Source organism: Anser anser, assembly GCF_964211835.1.
Source record: "Anser anser genome assembly, chromosome: 4".
Taxonomy (NCBI): domain Eukaryota; kingdom Metazoa; phylum Chordata; class Aves; order Anseriformes; family Anatidae; genus Anser; species Anser anser.
The window spans coordinates 8,995,975-9,023,504 of NC_139724.1; the positions used below are offsets into that span (position 1 = coordinate 8,995,975).

At 43.3% G+C, this 27,530-nt stretch overlaps 1 protein-coding gene and 1 long non-coding RNA gene across 6 annotated transcripts in view; both read left to right on the top strand.

Annotated features, from left to right (window-relative positions):
• Nucleotides 1-27,530, top strand: part of UNC5C (unc-5 netrin receptor C) — a 250,700-nt gene that overhangs the window by 25,230 nt on the left and 197,940 nt on the right. The gene's annotated exons all lie outside the window — the stretch shown is intronic.
• LOC310898901 overlaps nt 1-27,530 on the top strand; it is a 29,914-nt gene continuing 2,384 nt past the window's right edge. Inside the window, exon 1 of the long non-coding RNA XR_014583834.1 lies at nt 1-25,557. This is a non-coding gene — a long non-coding RNA (uncharacterized lncRNA). The remainder of the gene's footprint in view (nt 25,558-27,530) is intronic.

A 27,530-nucleotide genomic window follows, 5' to 3' on the forward strand; every position in this document is an offset into this window, starting at 1 on the left:
TTCACTTTCCTGTTCAGGCAGGGAGCGTTGGTTCTCAGTGCAAAGTGAATTATCTCCTTATAATTCACACTGCAGGGATAGCCTGTGCTGGTTGCTTCTGAAACAGACAGCTGGAGAAATGGGATTTGGGTTTGGCAAAGATGCGGTCGGGGTTTTTGGCACGTGGCATATTTCTGCTGCTTGTGCACAAACAACAGGGCAGGGGTTTCCCATTAAAGTTTATCCTCTTATGTTCACTGAATACATAGATAAAAAAATTACCAAAGCAAAGTTCCTAAAAAGAACTTTGATTTTTTTCTCTTGTTACTTTTTTTTTTTTGTACTGATTTTACCTGGCACAAGAAGATTTGCATTCCATCGCTCTTTTTTTATTTCTTCCTTCCAAGCTTCCTTCCAAGCTCCCTTCCTCAGAAAGCTACATAGCCTATGGATATTAGATTATATCTCCCAAATGCTGCAGTAAGTACTACTCAGGATGAAAGGCAGAGAAGGCTGATAGAGTTGCGCTCACCTTGGGCTGTCAACCACCTGGCTGCCTTTCAAGCAGCCTGACTAGGACTTCTGCACTGACAGACACTTCTCCTCTGTCCCTGTAGAAAACATTGTTAGGGTTACAACGGTCAGGACCATCTTTTATTTGCCTTTTGCGTTCAAGATGAGATAATTGAGGAATTTAAACTGCTGATAAAAACTGCAATGCCATTTTCCCCTATTTTTGATTTTGGTCCTTTCTCTTTGGTGAAATACTGTATTTTTAAATGGGTAAAATTGTGCACAACTTTATGTCCTGCTTAAACCATTCCAGTAGGAATTCAATGTTGTTTAGATTTTGTATGGGATTTTGCAGAGATATGAATTAAATTCAGAAATGTCACAGTGCAGGAAAAAGACTTAGGATTTTGTTCTGTTCTTAAATGTCTTTCATTACACAGTTTACTGCTTTAAATCTTATATTGTGATTATTGCACATACTTCTATTGTCTTAGGCTGCTTTCAAACCTGTCTGTCTGTCCAGCATATAATAAATCTGCTTCAATCAATTTATATATGGTACAGTACTTGATACTGCAAATAAATCTGATTCAGCTAATTTATGTGTGGTAGAGCAAATGTTTGAGGTGAGGAACTGGAATAATATATTTAATATAACTGGCCACTTCTGGTGACATGGATAAGCTGTGCTTTACATGTCTTTGTCTTTCTATGGACTACTTGAAGTGTTAGGTTAGGCAGTCAGTTGTGTATTAATAATGTATTGAAACTCAATTATCAGGACAACAGCTTTCAGAAGAGACAGCTGAGTGATGCTTCCTAGCTTTTCTCGTACCGTAAAGACATGTCTCAGTGGGAAAACGGTGGGTTTATGTTTTCTAGGATGTGTTAGCCCCATTTATATGGTCATTACAAGAAGTTAAGAAAAGGTGGGTGTGTTCTGGAGGAGAACTGTGGAATGAAGTTTCAGAGAGAAATGCTGCAACATAAGGCACATGAGCAGCGAGCAGCAATGCTTCCTCTGTGCTGTCCTTTGGATATGATGTGCACAAAGGGCCGATCTCCTATCAAACCTTATTCACAAAAGACTCATTATATTGGTTACATTTGCATATGTGATTAAATTATCCGATCCTTGGGCATCAACCCCAGCACAACAGTTAAGCTATCTTTTTTGCTGTTGTTGTTTGGGAAGTTCTTCATATGTGTGTGACAATACACAAAGCTTCATTGGCAAGTTTGGGTCAGTGAAGAAGAGTTCCCTCGCCATTTTGAATCTCCTTGCCAAAATAGTTGTGCTGTAGGTTTGCTCTCTGACTACAGAAATGCATGTTGACTATTTTGTATGTAGACTTGACCAATGAAAACATATAATTGAGAACTGGCATTTTTTCTTACTTTTTTTAAGACACACTGCTAGAAATTACTCTCTGCTTCATATGTAAATAACATACATTGTAGCTGTCTGTTCTCACTATTCCCCAAGCAAAAAACAAATGAAAGCAGAAATATGTTAAAGCATGTTAGATTGCTCGAGCAAACAGCCTCAGCTGTTCCTTCCAGTTTCTTCTTTTATGACTATGTAAAACAATTCTTAAAAGTTAATTTGCTTCATTGTCTACCCCCTTCCTCCCCTCACTTCTTCCAAATATTCTGGAATTAAATTTGAATCTTCTTAAGGTTTCTAAAACCGTCAGTTAATTTGTGTGCTTTCTGTTGCAATATTTTGTTTTACTGTGTTTCTGCATATTGTTTTGATGGGCAGCCATGACAGAGCAGCAGGTTTGCCTCTGGTGACGGTCCTGAAAGTCAGGAGAACAAAAACAACCATCCACAACAACCCGTTTTTGAAAGTTTCCAGCTAAATTCTGCCGACCATTTTCAGAAGCTGTCCTGACAGCTATCCAAATATTTTGTTGCTTCCCTGGACATTGTTGATAAGGCTGATGCTGTCATTAGTTGTAATGCTTTTTATCTCCCAGAGCAAACAGAAGTGTTAATGTGGATTAGCGTATTTGTCAGTATGCTTTAATTTCTGTGACTCTTTCAATCATATTCACTGCTATTTGGGAGCATCTGGTTAAGGTAGTATTCAAACTATTTGTGAATTCTTCAAGCCTGTTGAGCTGTAGTGCGACTGATCATTTGTCTGAAAATTTGTATGTATTGCATATCAATGTAATGTAATTTGTAATTTGAAAATTTGTAATGTATTGCATATCAAAGGTGTGTCAGCAGAACACTTATGATTTACTATTTTCTAGCACTAGAAAGCAGGAATGGCTCTTAATATCTTGTATGTCTTGCCAACTAAAATGGTATATTGCCAGCACAAGGAGTTTGTGAGTAAAGTGTGCATAAAAATTTTCCATGAAAATAATTCTGTGGATACTGGCAAACAACAAACATAGCTGAATAATACTCAGGCTGGATTGTAAATTATACTAAGAAAGAAATAAGGCTATATATAACTTCTAAAGAAGAACATGATAATTCATTTTTTGTCACTACTTTATCTTCTTGCTGCCATTATTCAGAGCCAATCAGAATTACTGTAGTCATTTCAAAACGCATGTCTGAGTTACTGAATTTCAGGAAGCACAAATCTGAACAGAGCTGTTCTCACCTTTGACTTATACTGCACATAAAAGGCAGAACTTTTTATTTAATTTTATCTTATTTTTTAATGCAACAAGCTAAAAGAAAAATGAGAAGCCTTGTGCGGCTGAAGTTGAGAAGTTTGAGGAAGTCAGGCTGGTACATGCAGCAGGGATGATGGCATGAAGGGAGAAAGGGCCCAGCAGGAACAAACCCTGCCTCAACAGAAGCCAGCGCAGCATCATCAGGGCAGGACTTTACTCTGTGCGTTTAGGGTATGCCAGTGTGAAGAAGCTACAAGTGAATGGTTCCTGGTCAGGACTTGACACGATGCACATCTGCTTTCCAAAAGGAAAAAAAAAAAAAAAAAAAAGTGCATTTCAATGGCAGAGCACGGTTTGTTTTTCAGAACAGGACAGAGAGTGCTGATTTCAGCTCTCTTGAATTTGTACCCCTGAGGGTACAGGAGAAAATCAGAGGAGAGGAGAGGAGAGACAAAAGCAAATGAAAGATGTTAGTATGCTCTCCAGTTCCAGTTGTAATGATTTCTTCCCTCACATTCTGCTTGTACCATCACATTAAGCATTTTACCTGAATGCACACCAAGTCTTCATAATTGCAAATACTTGTTTAGAAAAAATAATTCCAAGTATTTAAAATCTAAGGGAGAAGAAAAAATAAACAGTATAATCTGTGAGGCTTCACATAACCCCTTTTTTTCCTTTAAAGAAAAAGGGGAGGGGGAGAGAAAGAGGGCAAGTCAGATGAAGGAGCACTGGTCAAAGTATCTGCAGAGCTGATAAGCAGTGGGAGGCTGTGCAGCGCTTGATGTATGGGGAGTGAGCACAGGCGGTGTTTCTTGAGGGACTGTCAGTGGTGACACTCAGACACGGCTGAAAGGAGCTTGGGCTGTCTCCCCTTCGGAGAACTAGCAGAGCCAGAGCCTCCCTCTGGTATTTTATCAGTGCTTGCATGAGGAGTGCCAGCTTACACACAGTAACACATCCACTATCTCACTTGACTTTTTCTTCCCCCTTTAAGTCAAGGAGAATCAGCTCTCGGAGCACAGATAGCATGCTCTGTGATTACAGCGGATGCAGTCGCTAACATCTTGCAGCTGTTTTATAGTCCCTTGTATCCATTTCACGATGAAATTCCTCTCTTTGTTGCCCATAATTTATTTTACTTTCACCTAAACCTATACTCTAATGAATACATTCTTTATAGGACATAAATTAGTCCATTTTATCAGTCCTTAATAAATGTTCAATAACAGCTCTACATGAAGTTAGCAGGATTTTTATGAACTGGTTTAGCAGAAATAAGATAGAGTATGTAGTGAACATTTACCTACAGAAGCCTACCATCAAACAAGGAGTCAGGAAAATAAGTATTTCTTGCATGCAATTTATATATAAGCCATAAGCCAGGGTATTCCTGAACATCACAGTCAGTGATTCAGCTCTGGCAGAGGCAGCCCTGCCTGGGTCATCGATGGACCTGGGGAGTGAAAGGGATCTGGGGATTCAGCTCAGAGAATATGGGAAATGGCTTAGCCCTCAGTTTGAGTCAGGAATATCCAAGCCCTTCAGCAGGCATAAAGTCTCAAAGCTTGGAAATGGATTTGCACGATTCAGTTGAATAAATGTGTTTGACATTGAAGACAAATATTGTACTCAGTAGGCCAATTTTGAAGTCTAATATTCTCCTCTCCCAACTAATTCTAAGGCTTAATTACTGAATACCAATATTGTGTAATTCACAAATAATTCCCCGGCTGCCTTTTGTTCACTTGTGCCTTTAGTATCAAATACTAAAAAGATTATCAGATAGCATGACTGGTTTGCAGATGTTCAGCAGTGCCAAAAAATATCAAAAGGCATTACTTGCCAGTTTGCAAAGTGGTGTTCGACTGGCTCTGTAGAAGGATGAAGCATTATTCCACTCTTTGTTTTTCCAAGCCTGATTTTACACATGGTAATAAAACCTCCCCGTCATAATACTATTAATCTCCCAAATTTGAGAGGCAGACAGAACGAGTTTCCTTTGTTTTAATTCAGGAAAATATATGCTTTGTCTGTATTGCTTATAGTTATCTGCCATCACACTGCTGTAGCCCTAGGACGTGTGAAGAGGACATCAGGCCTTTTTGTGGGGGCAGATTCTGCCCTGGTATAAACACCTGCAGCTCTACTGACTTTAAATTACAGCCCTTTTGCCAGGAGGTCTATGTTTGGTTCACATTTAATAGCTTGAGAAAATACCTTTTTTTCTATATGTATGAAAACTTTTGAGTGTCAGTTTTCAGTTAGCTGAAGTACTGTACACAGAAGGACGTAAAAGCAATATATACAGCAGTGGAACTTGCTAGAATTGATTTCTCTACCATAAATTGATCTTATTTTAGCAATAATCATATTACATGATTACATCTAGAGATTTGATAGAGGTGTGCAGTTTATTCCCCCCTCTAATGAAGAGATGTCAGTCAGAAACTTTCAGCATTCCTGTGCTCAGTGTGTAAATACCAGTGTGGGAGGGACTGGGATTTTCGCTGTGAATACATATCCCGCCATTGGACAGAGCAATTCAGATATTTCCACCTGACAAAGAAAAAGGCGTGGAAACTGAATTTCTGCAAAACCCTTGGGAAGCAGCAGAATGTCGATGACCTTAGGGTCTCACCTGGTGATCACCCACCTCCAAGACAGAAGCCCTCCACCATTGCCATCCTTTAATCTCAGAGAGGCGTGGAAGGCACCACGGAAGGTCTTTCCCCACGTTAGTTTATTAAAGTATGCACCAAAATTCTGCACTGAAGCTCAGTTTAGTCATGGCTCTCCAATTCCCTGCACAAAGCGGTGAATTCAGAATAGTCCTCATTGTTTTTCCGAGTTGCTGGCCTAGATCTATTCCTGAAGCAGAGTGTCTGTAATCCCCCTGAACTACCACATATGGCAGCCACAAGAAAAATAATGCAGTGCTGCCAGCCAGACTGACAAAGACAGAGTGACGTGGACCTCTCTTTGCATATACTCCTCTCCCTTGCTTGGCTTTTTGTACTGAGGGAGGTGATGGCAGCCGAGAGTGTTACCCCGAGCATCATCAGTGAAAGCAGCAGCTTGAGCGAGTCCTTCTGCGTGCGAGTTGCCACCGCATTTGGTGCTGGCAGGACTGTAAGTGCTCCGTCACCAAATGCAAAGCCGTATTCCCTTCTGAGGTGGCTCGAGGCTGTGGGGTGCTAGTCGTGGCTGTGAGTGCAGCACAGTCACTTGCGCGAGGAGACGGAGAGATGGGGAGGTTAGAGTGTGGTAGGGCTGAAGGTAAAGCTGTTAGAAGCAGCCAAGGAGATAAAGTAAACTGCACGTGCTGTGAATCCGGGTTGGCAGCCATGGCTTTGAATAGGGATTTGGTTTCATTTCCCCCAGTACGCGTTTATGGAGGATGCAGGCTGTCGTGTAGGAAGAAATCTCCCTCTGGGAAAGCCAGACTTCTAATGGTGCTTCTACAGCGCAGAGGCGAAGCGCATCAGTGGGGCGTTTCAGAGAAGCCATATATTGCTCCTGACCACGTTAAAGCTATATGAAACAAAGGCGGTTGGTTTCTAGGGCTACCTATCCATTACCTCAGACAGGCGAGCACGAGGGTGAGAGGAGAAGGATGTTAGGGCAGCAATTAAGTGAGGTGGTATTAAGGAGTCACAGCTGGCCACTTAGCTTGTCATTAGCAACCATCGCTAGATCCGAGTCGGGAAACCCTAGAAATATGCTGAGGAGGCCTGAGCTGGCAAAACTGCCGGGACAGTTTTGAGCTCAGATGTTCAGAGGATTAATGAACTTTAGGGAAAAACACCTGCCGACGGATCCAAATCCCTTTTACCTCACCAACCTCCAGAAGCTACCGTGAAGTTGTGTCCATTAAGCTTTGAAGTTCCTAGCCTCAGCAGAGACTGAAGGACGACTACATGCATATAAAGCACTGCTGAAGGAACACAGTGGTGTTTTAGAAAACCAACCCACCGCACAGGTTGATATCTTGTAGCACCAGTCCCTGGAAATAATGAGAGTTAGTGATTTTTAGGCGGTTTTGCCCCTTCTGTGAGAGGAGCACTTACGAACTGGTTCTTTGGTGCTCTGGTAGCAGAAGACTTTCTCACTTTCCCTCAGATTCAGTGTTACCTCTGTATGCGGGACTCTTACAGCTATTATTGCCATATGATGCAACGAGTGACAAACACTGCTTAGCATACTGATTGGGGGCACTGTCCCTAGCTTAATCTACCTAATGCCCCCACTGCAAGATATAAATAGATTAAGAGAGAAAATCCAATAATTTCTCCATTCTCCCACCAGAGCAATACACATTACATGTTTCTTGCCACCTAATTGCATTACATGGCAGGGATGCAATAAACATTTAATGGCAGTCACAGTCATCTGTCACTTCCCTTTAGACTGGTAATGTTCAGTATGATTTACATGCTTAACACTATGATTTTGGAAGGGGTGGGGGGGAATATGAATAACCCGTATCAAAGTTGTTGTGCTTTTAGCTAAAACATTTTCTTTAATTAGGGTTAAAAAAATAACAAAGGAAAATATTGGGTACCCAGAACTCCTGAGGTTCCTTAATTGATCCCTCATGAAACCACAATGGGACTTTGAAAGTGTTGGGCCTGACTTATCCAGGATGGTTCTTTAGTTTCGTACTGGTAGCGTGCCGCTGAAAAGAAGCTGGAGTTCCACTGGGGAGTTAAGTGCAAATAATTAGAAGTGTTTTAGGAAATATATTTGAGTCCCACTCTAGCTTGTTACTTGGACATCTTATATAAATTACCGTATTTCGGAAGGAGGTGTGGTGGGTGCTGGAAGCAATGTGGTCTGAAATATATATATATATATATATATTTCAGGACTTCCTGAACATAATTGATCTAAACAGCACGTCTTCCATTAGCTTCAATGAGAATAGGGCAGTTCCATCATCAAAGTCTGTTGAAAACACGGAGACCATGAAATATAGCGTTCATGTTGAACACTTTAATGGAAAAGCTACAAATCCCTGTGGACATGTTAATATCCAATTATATTATTTTTTTTCCCCCGGGGAAGGTGGGGGGAAGATGCTTAGCCACACTTCTCGTAAAGCTGCTCTGCTTTCCCTCTAGTAGGGTTTTACCATGTGACAGGTAACGTTACACATCCAGAGGCAAAAGCAGCTGCTTCTAAATGGGGAGAATGAAAATGTTCACGGACTTTTCCTTACAGCAGCATCAAGAGCTGTGCTTTTGTATACAGAGACCATTAGCTTTATTGAGCAAAGTTAAATGGCACTGCTTCAAAAAGTGTCCTCCCCATGCCATTTTTTTTTTTAATTTTACTAGATAGGCATGAAATACTAAAATTGCAGTGTAGGCAAGACCAAAGCATAAACCAGGCACAGTAACAGAGTTAGTGTGAATTAGAACAGAGACTTTTAAAGACAGATACAGAGACACCGACTTCTTTCAGGCAGACCACCAGCAAGTTGTCATCTGGTGAAAACTTTCAGCCAGCAAGAATTTGAGCCGAACAGTAGCCTGCAGGTGACAGTCCCTGAAGCCCATTAGCAGTCCCTTGAGGCTTGCAATCCTGCAGCTGAGCCCATTCCTTACTCTTTCTGAGAGCCTGTTCCACATTTGTATTCACTCTGCTGTGCTCGCGGCTCGGGAGCAAGCTGCTCTGCTGGAGCACTGCAGCTCCCCGGCAGCGTGGCACGGTTTCCTTTCTCTGCCTCCTCGTGTCAGTTCTGACAAGGATTGCTCAAAGGTTTCCTCCCGTGGTTTTGCTTTGGTATTCCGTGTTTGTAGAGAAAGGGGACCGGGGGCTGGTTTTCTTGTCGGGCAGAAAGCGTGGGATCTTTCACCAAGGGGTGGGATGAGCAGAACAGAAACACAGCACTGAACTGCTCCGTCCTGAGCAGAACACCTGGAAATTGTGCTCAGCGAGGACAGAAATCAATCTGATGTCAAAAAACATGAAGTAGAGAGGGGAGAGATTCACTTATTGATAAACTCTCCTCTGTGGTTTGCCAGCGAGTTACCTGCCGCACCGCACGGTGCTCAGGGCTGCTGCTAATTTGAGGAGGTCAGTTCAGATGGCGCTATCTGCAATGCAAACAATTACCAAAGGTGGCAAGGCAGCTTTTCTTGTATGAATCGCTAAATCATTAACTTCTGTGTCACTGAAAAAGTATCCTAGCTACTGGTTGTGTCCTTCTCAATCAATATCCCCAGACAGAGTATCCATGTCCTTTATCCCCCGCAGGAATGACTAAACCTTTCCACCAGCTCCGAATCACTCAGCTAATGGGCGCAGGAGCAGAGACCTTAATTGTCCCTGACACCAGCACAACCACTTTTCTTCTTTGCATATCAATACTATATGTCTCTGTCAGAGCAGAGGCAAATTGAGTTATGAAAATGCTAAGGCTGGTCTCAGAGTACATTACATCAAGTTCGGGGCAGGCTGACTTGATTCCGCTAACATACCTGGGAATTTTAATATCCTTCTGAAAGCAGTTATTTGTCATTCATCGTTGAGCTTGTCTACATTGCACGGCTACAAAGGTGCGCAAAACAAAAACAAAAGAAAACAAACAAACAAACATGAAAACAAAAAAACAAAAACAAAAGAAGGGGAGCACGCTGGAACTTCAGGGATGAATCTGTGCCAAACCAAATTGTGACACTGGGAAGGGGCTAAGCAAAACACACAAAGCAATGACGGTAGCCAGATAAACGAGATACATAAATAAATAAATATAAATTAAAAATGCACAACAAGGGGAAAGGGGAGCCGGGCGACTCCTGTCCCGGCGCGGGGCGGGGATGCAGAGCGCGGCGCCGCTGCCCCCTGGCGGCCGTGGGTGGGTGTGCAAAGTCCCCCGAGGGCTGTGGGAAAAGGATGCCTGCTCGCCTTGCCAGCCTGATGGTGAAGCTTTAATACCCAGAAAGGTTTTGAGGCGTTCAGAGCGTTTTAGCGCTGCCGCCAAATCCCCGTGAAACTACTTGCAGAGCAATCAAAAGAGAGGGTTGCAGATATTTTTATCAGTCCCTTCCATTCAGTGATTCTCAGGTTTTAAAAAACTTGGAGAAGATGGTAACGACTGAAATTTTGATTGTTGTGGGATTTGTGTGTGTGTGTGTGTTTGCATTTTGGTTTTCACTGGAATTCCCAGTCATCTTTAACAGTAAAGAAGCAGCTCAGACAAGAGAGTTACTCCTGTTACGTTTCACAGCCTACACCACGTTTTGTAACTTTCCAAAAAGAAGTTGAAATACTGTCAGGACCAGGATAACTTGAAAACTATTTATTTATTTATTTATTTATTTATTTATTTATTTATTTATTTATTGTAATGGTTTGAAAAATGCAGTTATTGATGGGGCCAGCAGCACCTGTGATTACGTACACAACTGCTGAGCCAATTCACGGCTTTTGGGGATGGCAGAGCAGGAATGAGTTCAATGCCCTCCCTGGCTGCCCACTTATGCATAAGTACATGCTTTAATTGCATTTTCCACTAATGAGATATGTTTTCCTTAACTGAAAAGGTTACGAGGATTACCCCCTCTTGGTGCAACTGGGAATTTGTGGCCTGAGATGTCAGAAGCTCTGTTTTTAAGGATCACAGGCTTTTGAGGAATCTTCCCGTACAACTAATAACAGAACAATATTTTGAAGCTGTGTGCATACTGGTAGTGTACACGTCTCTTTCATCCTGTCCCACATTTAGGGCAGAACACTGCACACTTTAACCTGAGGCAGTCACCCCAGTGGCAAACCCCATAAACCTGCTGGAGCCACGGTTGGACCACAAGAGCACTGCTGCTGTGGGAGGGCAAGGTGCTCCCAAAATGTGTCGTAGTCTGTGTGGTCCCCCCAAATCTGCCTTTTCCTCCCACCTCCTGGCTATGCTTTCTGTGGAAGTGCCTGCATTTGGGGGCAAGTGGGAGAAGATGCCTGCTCTTACACACCAACTTGAATATTCAGCTTTTTGGCTTCTTTATTATTGTTGTGCTTCAGGCCTCGTTAGAAGTTTTGATAGAAGTATGTGCATATAATATATAGTCATTAGCACATTTATTATTTGCAAATCTGCAGTTAACTGGGGCTATTAAACAAGCAAATGTGAACAGCCTGTAACTGTTTCTAGATTGCCTGGAATATACACTTAAGTCAGATCCTGCAGTGGTGTAAACTGGTGTAACTCCATTGAAACCAATGGTACTGTGAAATTTAGAGCAGTTTGAAAATATAGCCACACCCTACATTATTTGTTAAGAATTTGGGGAGGAAGTTTTATTTATTCGTCTGAGGCCAATCTCAGAGAAGGCTAGATTTAAAAACAAAGTGATACAACCTATCACTAATTTTATAAAGGTAATACATATCTTGGCAGCATACGCTGTAAACTGGTATAAACAGCTGTAGCCCTTGAAAATCTTTTATTTATTTTTTTTGGAAAAAAAAAATATATGTATATTTGCATGGCATACAAAGTATGAATCCATCAGCAATAATAAATGTTTGGTAAGCTGTTTCCATGCTCTGAGAGGGACAGGCATGAAGGACCATGGTGGAGAAGACTGCAGAGGATCAAGGAGCACTGGGTTGAGGTCACTTGGCACCTTTGCCTGATGCTGGATGTGCAGGCAAGCTGTTGTGTGAAACCTGGTGGGAACCCAGAGGCACGGGGCTCAGCAAGGCAGGGGTGAGATGCTCTGACCACCACGGGAGCTGGGTCAAACCTATGGAAACTTCCCTGGGAGTTCGGTGTCTGTTCCATGCGACCAGGCTCCTGCTTTCAGGCATTTTGTCTGTAAGGATTTGGGATGGGGAGACTTTCCCATTTTTTTTCCAAACCTGTACTTGTTCATTTCATGCTCTCAATGTGCTGTCTTGTCTATCATTACCTATTCATCAGAAGCCATGAGAGTCAGCTGCTCAGTCCTCTGAGTGTTCTTGCCTTTCTTTAATGTATTTCTAAATTGCCTAAAAGTTTATTTGTGGCAGTAACAGCCTGTGCTATCCTAATTTTCATCTGCATGTTTGTAAAATCACGTCAGCAGCCATCAACATTTAAAATCATTGCTAGCATATTTCAATTATATTCCTTTGATGCTGGTAAAGGCTGTTTAAGAATAAAATAACAACCCTGAACTTAATGCAATCAAAGTTTCCTCAAAACTGGTTTATAACATCATCACTCATTCTATATGGTTGAAAACATTTTGCGTAATGCTATTAGAGTGAGTTGCCAGTGAACAATACAAGTGAATATTGACTTTAATATGCACAAATAATTCCTTAAATCCCCAAATGCTTAATGAAAATCTCATTGTATTCTTATAAAATAATTCATGGATGCTAGCTGGATAGCATGTGAAGAATGATAGATTCTTCCATTTCAGACTACAACACGATATATGGCATACTTGTTTATCTTACCTGGCCTCCAGGTAAATAGATTCATTGCTCTATAAATATTTGACAAGCTCTCATTTATGTATTTTTTCTTTCCTTCAGAGAAGATCACAGAAGTGTGTTTCTAAGGCTCTGTCTACACTGAGAACATTCATAAGCTAATTCCCAGGGTTATCCGTGATAGGAGCCCTGGTACTGATGATGCTTCCTAGTAAGACCTATTTTTAGCACAATTTCACTTAACCGGAATGAGAACTAGCTGCATGGAGAACCAGAGGGGGTTTCTCCACCTGACCTCATCCTCTCACAGCATTTCACAGAATCATAGAATACCCCGAGTTGGAAGGGACCCGTAAGGATCATCGAGTCCAACTCCTAGCACCACAAAAATTCAGACCATATGACTTAAATGCACAGTCCGAATGCTTCTTAAACTCCGACAGGCTTGGTGCCGTGATTACGTCCCTGGGGAGCCTGTTCCAGTGCGCGACAGCCATCTCAGTGAAGAACCTCTTCCTGATATCCAGCCTGAACCTCCCCTGTCACAGCTTGACACCATGGGTCCTATCGCTGGTGACTAAGTAGAATAGATCAGTGCCTGCCCCTCCACTCCCCCTCGTGAGGAAGCTGTAGGGCGTGATGAGATCTCCCCTCAGCCTCCTCTTTTCCAGGCGGAACAGGCCTAGTGACCTCAGCTGCTCCTTGTACGTCTTCCTCTCTAGGCCCTTCACCATCTTTGTAGCCCTCCTCTGGACACTCTCCAACAGTTTCATGTCCTTTTTGTACTGTGGTGCCCAGAACTGCACACAGTACTCGAGTTGAGACCGCACCAGCGCAGAGTAGAGCGCTTCCCTAGGCTGACTAGCAATGCCGTGCTTGATGCACCCCAGGATACGGTTGGGCCTCCTGGCTGCCAGGGCACCCTGCTGCGTCATGTTCAGCTTGCTACCAACCACAACCCCCAGATCCCTCTCTGCGGGGCAGCTCTCCAGCGTCTCGTCGCCCAGTCTGTCCATATAGCCAGGGTTGCCCTGTCCCTGGTGCAGGACCCGGCACTTGCTCTTGTTAAACTTCATGTGGTTGGTGATCGCCCAGCTCTCCAGTCTGTCCAGATCTCTCTGCAAGGCCTTTCCACCCTCAACAGAGTCAACAACTCTTCCAAGTTTAGTGTCATCAGCAAATTTGCTCAAAACACCTTCTAGTCCTACATCCAAATCATTTATAAAAACATTGAAGAGGACTGGCCCTAAAATGGAGCCTTGGGGGACCCCACTAGTGACCATCTGCCAGCCTGATGTGGCCCCATTTACCACAATCCTTTGAGCCCTGCCCGTCAGCCAATTGCTCACCCATCGTATGATGTTTTTGTTTAGCTGTATGCTGGACATTTTGTCCAGTAGGATCCTATGGGAAACCATGTCAAAAGCTTTGCTAAAGTCCAAAAAGATCACATCAGCTGGTTTCCCTTGATCGACTAGATGGGTGATCTTATCATAAAAGGAAATCTAGTTAGTCAAGCAGACTTCCCTGTGGGTTGGGTCCGGACAGCTTATCGGGCCCTCTGTTCCTTTCAGAAGGGAGTTCCCCATGATGATAACCCTTCTTTCTTGACAGAAGATGTAGCGATGCAAGGAGTAGGTTGCCTTGCCTTAGGCAACCCTTCCAACCAGGATGGGCTTTTGTCTACATCGCTGCTTTGACTGTCATGTTCTAGAGCCTCATACCTGTTATATAAGGGTAGATGGGAAAGTGAGGCAGGCAGGGAGAGAGCTCGCCCACCACCCCAAGCAGAAACCTGCTTCCATTCCCCCCTTGGCCTAGGTTCCCTCCTACCGCCTAGTGGGATGGGGGAACTTTTGTCTTCTGTGTAGCAAGAGACACTTGTGTTGTGGCAGGCTCGTGAGTCTGTCTCAGGAAGGGCAGAGTGTGCTTCCACCAGTCAATTTCCCTCTCTGACGCTCCTTAGCCTGCTCACCTCCTCCCGAAGCTCCGCCACCAGGCTGAGCAACTCTCCAACCTGGGCACACCTCCCACAGGCATACCCACCGCTGCTGCTGTCAGACACTGACAGAAGGCTCGGGCACACCCTGCAGCCCAAGGCCTGGACGGCCGTGTGTTTCCCTGAGCCCTCTGTCCGGGTAGCCATATCAGTGACTGTGGCTGGAGAGGCCGCAAGAGATGCGGAAGCCATGGTTTTCTGCCTGGTGGATACATGGCTGGGCTCTTCATGAGCAGGTTACAGCCACCATTGGGAAAGACCGTAGGAAAAGTGCGGTGAGGGTGCCCTCCCTGCTAGCCCTGCCCGGGTGCACTGCTGCGCACACTGCCGTGACTGCCTGAGGCGCCATGCCCTGCCTGCCCGGCCTGGTGGCCGAGCTCCCCAGGGGCTGCCTTTGTACAACATGGAGGGGGTGCTGCTGGCTCTGCCCGGGCCTTGTCAGCCTCCCTCACGAGGGCTGCTGGGCCCTGGTGGCTCCCTCGGCTGCCTCGAATGGCCTCGATGCCGGAAAAAAAGCCCTGCCCGCCTCGATCCCCTGCTCTGCTGCACAATGCATCTGCCCCGGAGCCGATCGCCTCGGCTTCAGCTGTTTTGATTTCCAGGCTCATGTATGAACCACGTTCCCAACAAGCGTAGGGGTGACACATGCAGCAGAGAGTGCCGCAGTTAATGATGAAGGGAAGTATTAACAGGACTGGCTGGTTGCTTGATTGCCTTTGGAGTCGGAGGCCTGAAAGTGTACTTTGATTGTAAGAGTAGAAAGCCAAAGTAAAAGATTAGGTAAATAAAAAAAAATAAAGAAAGGGAGCTGAGAAGTGAAGCCGTAAGAGAGTCGTGCCAGGCAGATGGAGATCCCACCTTCCAGTCCAGATCCGTACAAACCACCTGGGGCAGCTTGCAGCTGAGGGCCTCTTCTCTCCCGTAGCCCTCTGCCGCTTGCAGCCGGCACTTTTACAAGGTATGTAAAAGCGGGGCACTACTGTGCATAAAGAACTCACCTGAGATGGAAAAATCACTTTACTTGAAAGCCACCAAGCAACAGGAGACAATCATACATCTGAATCACTGGTAAAGTAGGTTAGATTTGAATTAGTGACCTATGGTGAAAACGTCCGTATGCTACCAGTGCTCCCTGGAGATATGCATTGACCTTTCCTCTGTGTGGTCATTAAGCAAAAATTGCATTTTTATCTCCCTAGCTTATGCATTAAGTGCTAAGGGAAATGCTATAAACAGAAGAAATACTTTAAAACTCCACAAATATGCTAATATTTTTGCAGCTTTATAACATTTTTTTTTTCACTTTTTGCCTGGTTTTATTTTGAAGACAGAGTTTGCTGTGCCAGGGAGACTTGGCACCTGTGTTGTAGTGTGAAATCACCACCCAGTAGTTCATGTTGCTGCCCATGATTTTGCTAGTCTGAGAGATGCAAAAGCATGAAGGACATACTGATGCTGCTGATGTCTAGCAAGCACTGCATTTTAACATAAGTGTAGAAATCCTTGCTCTCAGTCTGGTCTGCATTTACCTACATTTCCTTTCTGAAACCTCCATCAGTTGGTCCATTTTGGCTTCATTTTGCACAGATTCCTGCATGGAGTGTTGTTCCTTCTCAAAGGAAGGGGAAATGTGACCCAAATGGCTTCATCCCATTAAATTCAGTTGAGTAGATGGCTTTGCATCCCCTGAAACATTTAGGGCACCCTTTGCCACCTTTTGTCCTCCCTGGGATCCCAGGGAGGGTGTCAGCAGTATGATGCACCTCTGTATGCAACACTCATGCACATCCACGCGCACACACACACTCAGACACCATCGCAGTATGTGCCTTAAAGCAGAAACTATTCCACTCCATAAATTGCTTTGAGATTGTAAATTGCTTTTTGATCCTTTGGGATGAAAAGTTCTATATCAATGTATTATTATTAATGACAACAAATTATTCTTAAGGCGGTGGCACTGCTTCGCTTCCCATGGAGCGGAATGAGCAAGCCGTTTCCTCTGAGCACACCCGAAATGCAAAACGAGCCCAGCAGCCGGGCAGCCTGAAGCAAGCACACAGGATGTTTCACCATCCCATGTCCACTTTACTCTGCTAAAACATTGCTGCAGGCCTCTGGGAGGTGCGTGGTGCCACCTCCCTGGCCTTGCCACCCCCTCGTGCGCCCGGCTCCAGCCGCGCTGTCTCCGCAGCGCAGTGGTAGCCCTCGGTGGGAGCAGGCGGTAACAATGCCTTCTTTGAGAGGCTTTTGCTTAAATCGCGATTTAGTTGCTGAAATGTTTCCACCGTTTATTTTTGTAGGATCCCTTCCAGAGCTGTGTGCTCATAAAGACCTGGCTGTGGAAGGAAATTGGGCAGGCTGCTGGTGAATCGGCCCCTTGTTTGCACGGCTCCCCTGACCTGCACGAGGGCTTGTGGCACTTCCAGGGCCTCGGTTGCTCACTTGCAGGGCTTAGCTGATAAGTCATTTTGGGTTAATGAATAATTCAAAGCCAAACTGCGATAATGGACAAACCGGCCTTGTTCAGGAGCTGAAAACCTAGAAGGCGGGCTGGTGGGAAGTGCGGCCTCTGGCTCCCTTCCTCTTGTGACAGCATCGCTGCTAAAGCTGCCGGCGGTAATTTTGACCGGGATGCTGATACCTTTCTCCTGAGGTGCTTCAGCGTGCAGCAGAAATGGAGTCAAGCTGGGCACAGAGGAAGGGGCAACCAAGGCTTGCTAGCAGGCTGCAATTGCTGTGCACTGTAACCAGAGGATCACATGTGATGGGTCCGGCACTCACCCTGATTAACTCCACCGGATAAGCAGAAGGCAATTGTTAAGTACTTCAGTATGACTGAAGCACTTAAACAAGCCCCTGTGTTGTATTCACTGCCTATAGAGCAGCTTATTTTTTCTTATCCTGCCATCGACTTTTAAATATTAAGAATTTATTGCTTTGAAGGATGCCCCGTGCAAAGGCATCTTTCACAAGGCAGAGAGGCTGACAACGCTTAACATTTGTTCTGGCATTTTGGGAGCGCTGTTAACAAAGTGAGCTTCATAAAGATGCATTTCAACCAAGAACAATAGAAATGTTCAGCATGATATATTTGCAGCCAAACAAGATCAGGAACAGCTTTACGCAGGCTTAAGAATGGGAGAAGCAGAGGGGTGACAAGCATTGTAACAGCAGATTTGTTCAGCCGTTCTTTTCCTTCTGTTTTTACAGTAAGTGAAAGGCTGTGGCAAACTGTTTTGTGCTAGGAACGTGTTTTCTGAAAGGAGCTGGGAGAAAAACAGCAAAAACTAGCTGTGACACAACTCCCCCCACCAACTATTTCATACCAGGTTTTCCAGGCTGAAATAAAGCCAGATCATGAAAACAGTTCTCACTAATAACTGTAATTTCATGCAAAATGTGTTTATTTGCTAATTTGGAGTGTCTGAGAACAGAACAAGGTGAGAAGGCTAGAGAAAATAAAAAGAGAAGTTACCATTTTTTTTCCTTTCCACAAAACCTAAAAAGATTCATATAGCTGAGATTTCAGGAGAGAGGTGGAAAGGGGACGGGTAAATTGGACGGGCTTTATCCAGCCCTGCTTTGCAGGAGTCCTGCTCTGTGGCAATGTTGCAATACAGATGATAGTAACTACTCAAGAAGACCAGGAGTGGGGTGATGGCCAGTTTTTTAACGTTGGACCAAAGTTGGTAGATTTGTCCTTCTGGATAGTATACTTTGCTACTAATCTGATAGAAAATAAGTGCAGTCAGTCTTCTGGAGATTGGGGAAATATTGTGAACAGCAGAAATCTCTTTCTTCCTATTCAAAAGAGAAGAGTGAAGAATTCAGCAACTGTGGGCCTGAGCTGCTGGGCATCAGCCAGGGGAGAATTGTTAGGAAATATCTTTGGAGGATTTGCTGAAGAGTATTACAGCTGAAAAATATCATTTCTGTAGAGAAGACTACAAGAACGATAAAAGGAAAGTCCCTTTTTACCCAAGCTATCGAAAGGCAGCACTGACAAGAAGAGGTTTTAGGTTTTGTATGTCCTTTTTTCTTTCTTTTTTTTTCCTCTTGCATGAATGTTTGTGTTAGTTTTCAAATACACAAACACAGGGCTTTGATCCAACAAATACTGGGCTACATGCTACCTACTTCATGCGTATGTTTTGGCATGCAACAAGAGGGGAATGAAGAGAAGGTCCTGTCCCTGGAGAGCTCCATGAGTTGGGCAGCTGGGCAGCTTTCCCATCTCCTTGGTGTGGGACCGTACGTAAGGTAATTAGGGGAGCAGTTGGGACTTCTGGATCTCTTCAGAATTACCTGAGGCACAGATCATGATCCCATGCTCAGATGTAACACTGGGTGAATACGTGCCTTTGTAAGAAGATGCTAGTTCCTAAAGCTAGTTTGTTTAAAGAGGTGTTTTTGTGGACAGATGTAAAGGATGTGTAAGGTTAACCGCAGCTGTCATTTGTGCCAGAGTAATCAAATATAAACAGTAAGAGTCAATAGGATTTTGGCCTGGTAGGCCAGATCCTTCATGGAATAGCTCTGCTATAACCACACCTTTCAAGTACAAGAGGTAAACCCATAGGAAGTGCAGCTTACTGTATGATGCAATATCATCATGGAAAAGGTAGGTATAATAAAAAGCCTAAACCACAGTAACTAGACCACATCTGCAGTCTGGTGCTCCTCATACAGAATGAGCTAGAATGTAATGGCCATGGCAGCAAAACATCCTTAAAAAGGTGGGTTAGCGTACTATTTACAGGATTCATCAGTGAAAGGGAACAGTAGAGATCCAAAGAACTGACGTTATTACCGAAGACTCTAAACTAGTCCTCAGGGACAATTAAAGGTTCACATTTGCATGGATTATTTTTAATTTTATTTTAATTTTTTGAGAACTTACTGCTGTTGTCCTCCACTCAAAACCAGAGAAGTGGATGGCTAGGGACCTCTCTTTGTCTCTGCTTTTCTTCATTTCAGTTTTTCTAATGAGACCAAAATAAAGGAACCATTTATCTCTTTGCAGAGAGATTTAATGTGACCTAACAAAAGCACTAACAAAATAAAGGCTGAAAATGATAATGATAGAATAGAGCACTAGTAATCTATTCACGTGGAATTGTGTGAATTGCATGTGTGTGTTTTTTCAAAAAACGAGCCAGCAGTCTAATCATTAGGAAATTAAGAGCAAAAGGGAAGTCAGGCAGAACTGTTCTACTGAGAGGGAAGTAAACATATGGAATAAGTTGTTGAGCAAAGCTATCAAAACCAATATGTCAGTTGCAGAGAGACAAAGAGGGTGATGTATTTATTGTGAGCGGGGAGGGGATATTGACACAGAAACAGATGCAAGCAAGTAGGGGTGAAATGCATTTAAAGGGGATAGACTGGGTTATGTGGGCATAGTGTTTTATTGTGTTTTCTCGTGTGCCCTATAAGGTAGGGGAGAAATTTATTTTTACATTGGAGTTCCTGTTTAACTGGATGGGAGCTGGAGAGTTCTTTCTTTTATTGTTTTGGTTTTTTTTTTTTTTTTTTTCAAACTAAAGGAGCGTGGAGATGGAAAGCTTCATTTTTTTTTCTGACAGCTACCATTTCAAGAAGTTTAATTTTACATCCGCCAGAGCATTGTTGGTCTCTGGTGTTACTGCTTTGAGTGGACCTTGGCATTTTATACCAACAAGTAGGATCTTGTGCAGGTCTTCCCTCTGAAGTCAATGGATGTTTTGTTGGGAAAAAAAAATAAAAAATATCTGCTGATGCTGTGATTCTGATACATTTGCAAGTTACAGAGCAGAAACAGAAACCATCTAAAGAGAATTTCATCTTCACAGCCCTTTGCATGTAGAGGGCTCAGCCCTGCCCTGAAGGACTGGATCCCCTGGTCTCAGTGAAATTGCTCTGTCAAGTGGTGGACAGCCTGCATGAGCTATAAATTAAGCATCTTTGTGACACGGGAAATTAATTGGCAATCGGTTTTGCTTTTCCAAGAACTGATAGAGAGGCTTGCTTTTTCTCCCAGAATTTTGGGCAAAGTGTCGGGTTTCTTTAAACAGTAGTTTTAATGATCCGAGCACTTCCAGGGAGTCCAGCTTCCAGCCCAGCCTCTCCCTGAAACATCGACTTCTTCCCGCAGACAGCTCTGATCACAGAGATAAGGCTGTTTTGTGAGAAGCCATCCCCTGCTCCCTGGGGTCTCCCTTGTGAAGTGTGCCGAAATGAAGAGAAGAAGGACACATCCTTTGGTCCAAAGTGATAGTGAGAAAGAAAGGAAGCGTGACCCAAGATCCCCTAATTATGGCTCGGAGCACAGAGATCCAAGGCCAGGGGTCTGGTCTTTGCCCCCATGCCACTTTTTCCTTTGTGTGGAACAATCCCTTAAGTGTGATCGTTGGCCTGTGTGTGTGCTAGCAATGCTATGTGCAGCCTGGAAAGACTGCCTGCTGCTTTGCATCAGAGCTCTCATTAGTTTGTGCTTAAATGCCCCACAAAACAGTAATGTTACATGGGGTAACTGCTGCATCCACTCTTAGGTCCCTGAATTCCTGGCTTGTTGACCAAAACTCAAGCTAATATTTCAGATGTTTCTGTAGTCTCTGGTAGATTCTTCACTATTATAATTAAAAAGTGCATACTAAATAATATAGTGTGGGATTTTTTTTTTTTCACCTTTAAAATTAGGTCTTTTTTACAGATTGATAGAAAAGAAGGCATTTGAAAAGTTATACCAAGCCTTATGCTGGGAAAAGCCAGCCCTGCATGTGAGCTGAGCCCGGCCATGCTACCATTTATTTGTCTCATGTTCTTTCAAAAAATTGCCTCTTTCCCAAGAAGAAATGTTGTCAATTATGTGTTTATTTCTACATCTGCTGGAACCATTTTCTATTAAATGAAGTGGGAGCAATGATTAATTGGTTGCTTTGGCTTTAAGGCTTGTGCAAGCAACAGTGGGAAGAGGGGGTTTTGGAAGCTGGTCTTCTGCCAGGAGTTGTCACTCATGTCGCTGACAATGCCGTCTCACTAGAAGGCCATATAATAATGTATTTCAAAATAAAAAGTCAGTTAGGGGAACATTCATCACTTTGAGAGCGTTTTCAAAGTGAGTGTCAGGCTTGTAATTCAATACTGCTTCAAAGCAGGGCTCCTGAGAGAAGAATTAATGGGAGAGAGGCACAGGCAGGGCTCTCCATGTCCTTTCCTATCTAACTTTTCTAACGGGAGAGACGTGGCTTTTGGTTGTTGTCTCAAAGATGCTGGGTTCAGCCATGCCCAGCCACTGCTACCCATTAGCATCAGCACGAGCTCAGGTGATGGTGCCCATCTTTTCCTCCAATGGAAAGGGACAGGGCTAATCTCACTACTAGTTTTCACTCTTGAAAGTGCTCTGTTGATATGAGAGGTCTGTGTGAGGTAAAATGTGGGTCAGAAACATGTTTTCCAGCTGGTATCCCTCACTTCCATGCTAAGAAAAGGCAGCAGATGTGATGGAGCAACGATTTGGTGTGCTCTTCAAATTCAACAGCAGAAAATGTTGCATCCCTGAGTTCCTTGTACTATTCTGCTTTAGATCCTGACCTTATTCTTGATGGTTGCCTCTTTGCAGCTGCCATTCAAAGCTGAAGTTGTGGGATCCTGGTACAAATTGATGTTTTGCTATAGCCTGCGGGCTGTGAAGCTCCACATCTTAGCCTGTGATCTACCCACAGTCATGTGAGCTCGTAGGAGGGTACTCGAGTCCTCCAGTGAACTGAGTGCTTTTACATTTTTTAGATAATAGGGTGAAAATATCGTATGTTAAATTGCTCTTCATGCTGGTTGAGGATGATTTTTATCAGTACTTGATTTGGTCTTTAAATTAATCTTGCCATTTTTCCAGTGGCATTGCTTTGGACTGACATAAAGATGCTATTTTTTCTGATCTCGGTGTTTCTGTGCACCATGCCAGCTGGTCTAGGTCTAGATGGGGTGGGACCCTTCCACTCTTCCATGACAAATGTATCTTTTGGTCTCACCATGATCTTATCTGACATCTCCATCAGACGTGGGAGCTGGTGGGTTTTTTAAACTCAATTTCTCTTAATCATATTTGGAATACGAACGCATCTTAGTCCTATTTGTCATAAGTGGAATGATGTTTTCTGAATTCCTTGTCCTGCTGGGTATTGGCACATACTGCTTGTCAATGTCACTGAGCAGAAGACCTCAGCTATTGCTGTGTGCGATCTCTAATAGAAAAAATGTCTGATGACTACAGACTAAAGGATCAAGGTGCTATCAGTGAAACTACACTTTGTTTTCACCTTTAGATATCTGGTAAATGAAAATTGTTCTTCAAGGTTTCAAAGAGGGAAGTGTTGAAAACTATTAGCTAAAAGCTTTCTGCCTGACAGCATTAATTTCCTATTCATTTCATTAAAGGGACATTTTTGGAGGGACATGTAAATTACAGCATGCTCCTAGCAAAATAATAGCTTCAGGAAAAACATGTAATAGCTCTTCTTAATCAAAATAAGGGCAAGTTGTTGTTTATCCAGCTGAGGAGCTGGCAATCAGTAAAGCTTGATTTTCTGTTTTCCACACTGGAGAAATTATATTTAAGATACAAACATGGACATCATGTACTTCAGTAAAGTACATACCTAGTGGTTATTTGTTTGTTCTGAATGTGTTTATGCCTTGGTTTCCTTTTTTCTTCCTATGCCAGTCTCCCTGTCCACACATCACACACCTTTTTCAGCCCTGCCATGTTGGCCAATAAAAAGCAACATTGCATTGCTGGATAAAACAATTCTGCCTCTGTAGGATAATGCAGCAGATATATTCATTGTTTAGATAAAAGCTGATGTTAAAATCTCCTGCTGGAGTTGAATGATTCTTGTCTTAGTCACATCATGGATCAGGTGGGAATTTCTGCTGGCGCTCTTGCCACGATGCTCAAGACCAGCTCATGTTAACTCTACACGTGTAGATAATTAACATGAAGTGGAAGGAAATCCAGAATTAGACCACTGATGCTGGTTGAGCTTTTCAGAGAAGACTGGATGCAAACTGCCTGGAGATAGCTAAGGCCATGGTCTTCATATTAAAATAGAATAAATATATTTGTGAAATACCACTGCAGTTTAGTAGCTGTAATCCCTTGCTTATTGCTTATATACTCATGAGGACTGGTAGCATACTATGACATGTCTTGGTACCTCCTGAAACCTGGGTGCTTGTCTCTTCATAAAAAACTAAGGCACAGTAAAACTAGGGGCTATTTTTTAAAGTTAAATATATAGATTTTATTTTTTATAGTATGTACTGTGTCAGATTTTCAGAAATGGAGGTGATTTCTATTGACTAAAGATTGGTGAATTTGTAGTGGGATAGTTGTAAGGAGGCAAGAAGGGTTACATGGAGATGGGACTGGACTGTGGGTTATCATTACAGGCTACCACACTGTAAGCACCGGCTTTTCCTTTAAAGAGTTTGTCAGCATTTTTAACATGTCTATGTAGAACTGGAAAAGGACAAAATAATAGCCCCCTGTTAGGACAACACGTAGACTGGAAAGCATATTCAAATCATTGTGTACTTTTCATTTGGCTTCCTTGATCTGCTCCAAGAAATGTATTTGCAGATTGCAGCATGGCAGGGAGCTGGAGCAAAGAGCTGGGGCCCCTCCATGTCATGTCAGAGGGCAGGAAACTTGTGATTAGTACTGCAACAAAATCCTACTTTTCAGTGCTAATGGCTGACTTTATTAATAGTGGTGTTGGTGCACATGGGAAGCAGGAAGGAGAAATCATTGAGTGAACCACAAAGAGCCATAACGTTCCCCAGAAATCTCTCTGTTTTTTTTTTCTCCTAAGACATGAAGTGTGGCATGCAGTATTCTTGCCTATATTGCATTCTCCATCTGGCTGGTTACTGAAAGCTCAGATTCTCCTGGGCTTTTCTGAGTTATTTACTTTAATATTATGCCTTTTATAGAAAAGATTATCTTACAAACTGGATTCTCCATAGTGGAGAGATTTTTATGGTTTAATCCTGTTTTTGATATCTAATTCTATTTTTTCCCCTTAAATTTAATATCATTTCCCCTGACACACATACATAAACATGCACAAGATTTCATGTCTTATTTTTTGTAGTAGTGTCTCATGCAGAGATTCTTTTCTTACCACAGTTGATTGAGAAATAGCTCCTATGGGATTTAGAGAATTGTTCTGTACCTCCAGCCTAGGGACTGAGAAATCCCTGTGTGCCTTGTTCCCTTTAAATGGAGACTACAGCCAGAGCCCAATTAATACAGTGGGAATCCTTACATTGATTTCAGTTACCTCTTGATCAGGCTGTCTGTCTTTTCTGCTTCATTATCATTATCACTGAGCATACCATAAGCATACCTTGTACAGAAGCAGTTTTAGGCATTTCATATGAAGTAGTATGGAAGCAGTTTTAGGAGTGCAGAATGGGGTCCAGAATTAACCATTTTTTTCTGGGATGGTGCCCTTAGATGAGCACGGCAGTTCTGCTTTCTCTCCCTGTCCCTGATCCTTGTCTCCTGGGTATGCACTCAACATTATGCTCAGTGACATCTGTGCAATGAGAGTGAAGTCTGCTCCACACAGAATATTACGTGGTGGCTGTAGGGCTCTGTTACAAGATTATGGACCGGAACCATCAGGAACTGAGCCTGGGCTGTGGGTGACCAGTAATATATTGTTCTACTTTCTTCCTGCACAATTTCTCTCAAGACATTGGCTCTTCAGAGGAGGGTTCAAGGCTGTAACACCCTCAGCTGGCATTTATTTTTTTTAATCAGAAGGTAATTAGTTGGTACACATAAGGGCTGGTGATGGCATACTTTGGGTTTCCCTGGTGGAAGTGCTTGGGATGTGATGAAGAAAGTCTTCTAATGTATAGCCACAGCGAAATGGCTGAAGTTTTCTTGACTCTGGGATCACACTAGGGGCTTTTTCTGTGCTTCTGCTATCCCACACATTGTGCTCACAGGTATGTTGGTGCGTTGTGCAGTGAAGGATGGATCTTATCTGTTCCAGGTATTTAATTTTATGTTGGAATTTTTCTTTTCTTTTTCTTACTTTTTAAGACTTCCCTGTAAAGGTCCTGTGATGCCTTAGGCAGATCTCTAAGAGAGTTAAAGCAGAAAGCTTAGGACTGTGTTTAGTCTTCCTATTAGGCTGAAAGGGGTTTAGATTTCTACTGATTGACCACTGAACCCCTCCCTTCCTCCCTCCCCCAACCAACTCTGCTTCTCTGGCCTGGATCAATGTCAGTAGTTAAATGGATCGGTTATTTGAAAGCTGTCTGTTGACCTTTCTTTTGTGATTGATTGCATGAAAAGTGCACGGGAGTGTGGCTTCCAGCTAGGCAAGTGGTCACTGCTGACGGCTCTCTTTTACCGCTCCCCATAGCCCACTAGCATTTCCCACAGAGGAATAGGCTGCCTGCAAAGATGCAGGACCAGAGAGTGCTCTCAAGTAACCATAATGAAGCTGAAAGCTAGCTCGAGTGTTCCTCAATGGCCAAGAGGAATTATTTATGAAGAGAAGACCAGGCCTGAGTGGTTTACTGGCCTTCAAAACACTTCCTGACCGGAGGTCTGGAATCAGAGAGCCACAAGAGCCCAGGGTGACAGTTGCCTAGGGGTGTTTGCCTGTGTCCTACCGAAAACAGGGAAGGAGGACAAAGCCAGGGCCATCTGACTCCGATGCACACACCATCATGCACTTGCCATCTTGCATACATGCTGTCCTAGCCTGGAGAAATAATTAACTTTTTTATCTTTCAATATGCATTTGAAATACAAAAACAGCCTGCAGAAGCAGATGCATAGAATTAGTCTTCGTGCAACTCTTCCTTCTTATGCTTTCCGAGTCTAAAAGTAATGTTGTCAGGGCTTTAATTTGCTTTAAATCTCCTGTAACCAATTCCATGGTAACAGGTTTTGATTTCTGGCATATGGAACATTTTAGTTGCTCCCAATTGTTAACGTTATGAATAATAAACCCACCTTTTAACTCCTAAAATAAAGTTTGACAGTGCGGTAAGTGACGTTCTGTTTGCAGAGAAGCAGAGAATACAAATTACCCTAAATCAGGTAATAGGAAGCTGATGTATGATGATTATGTTGTTTCATCACCCACTTTTCAGTAGGTTGTGCAGGATTGGTAATTCACTGCATGATCTCCCTTTTAAATCACTTTCTTAATAAACATGTAACAACACTATCCTGATGTAGGGCACAGCATGGCTCCATGCTTAATCTATATTTTACAAACCAGAAATATACCACATGTAATGGAAAGGTTCATAATGTCAATGCTCAATTTGATTATCAGGGAATTGCTCTCTGTAGAGTGTGGGGTTATATGGGGAGCTGGAGAGGAGGCTGGAGCAGGCTGGGAGTTAGGGTTTCTGCTGGTAAATACCATGTACCAAAGCCTAGAGTGAAGCCTAGATTAGTGGTGAATGCTGGGCAGTTTGACAATCAGAACAAAGGTATTACTCGATGGTGACAATTCACCATCAGCTGGCTTTTCTGTTGCCCATCACTGCTCTGTAACTCTGGCGAGTGGCGGTTTATGTCATGCATGTGACAACTTTGGATGAAAGAGCCATTGATTTGAATGTGATTCCCATGTTAAAGGTGCAAATGAAGAGGGCTTGGTCATGGTGCTGTTGCAGTATGATCAGCCAACTTCGCCCTTCTGACTGCTGGCATCTGTTTTGGGATTGCCACAACTTGTGCCTTGCTGTGTGGATCTGGGTGGTGGGGTTGAGCTGGAGAAGGTGAGCACCCAACTCTGCAGCAGTCCCCATGGAGCAGAACCAGGCCAAAGTCTGCAGCTTGGTGAGGATTATCCTTGCCCATTCATGGCTTTAAGGGACCTCTGAGCAGCGAAAAGTGAAGCAGTTATGGGGGAAATCCTGCAGATCCACCTGGAGGATATTTGTTATGGTTC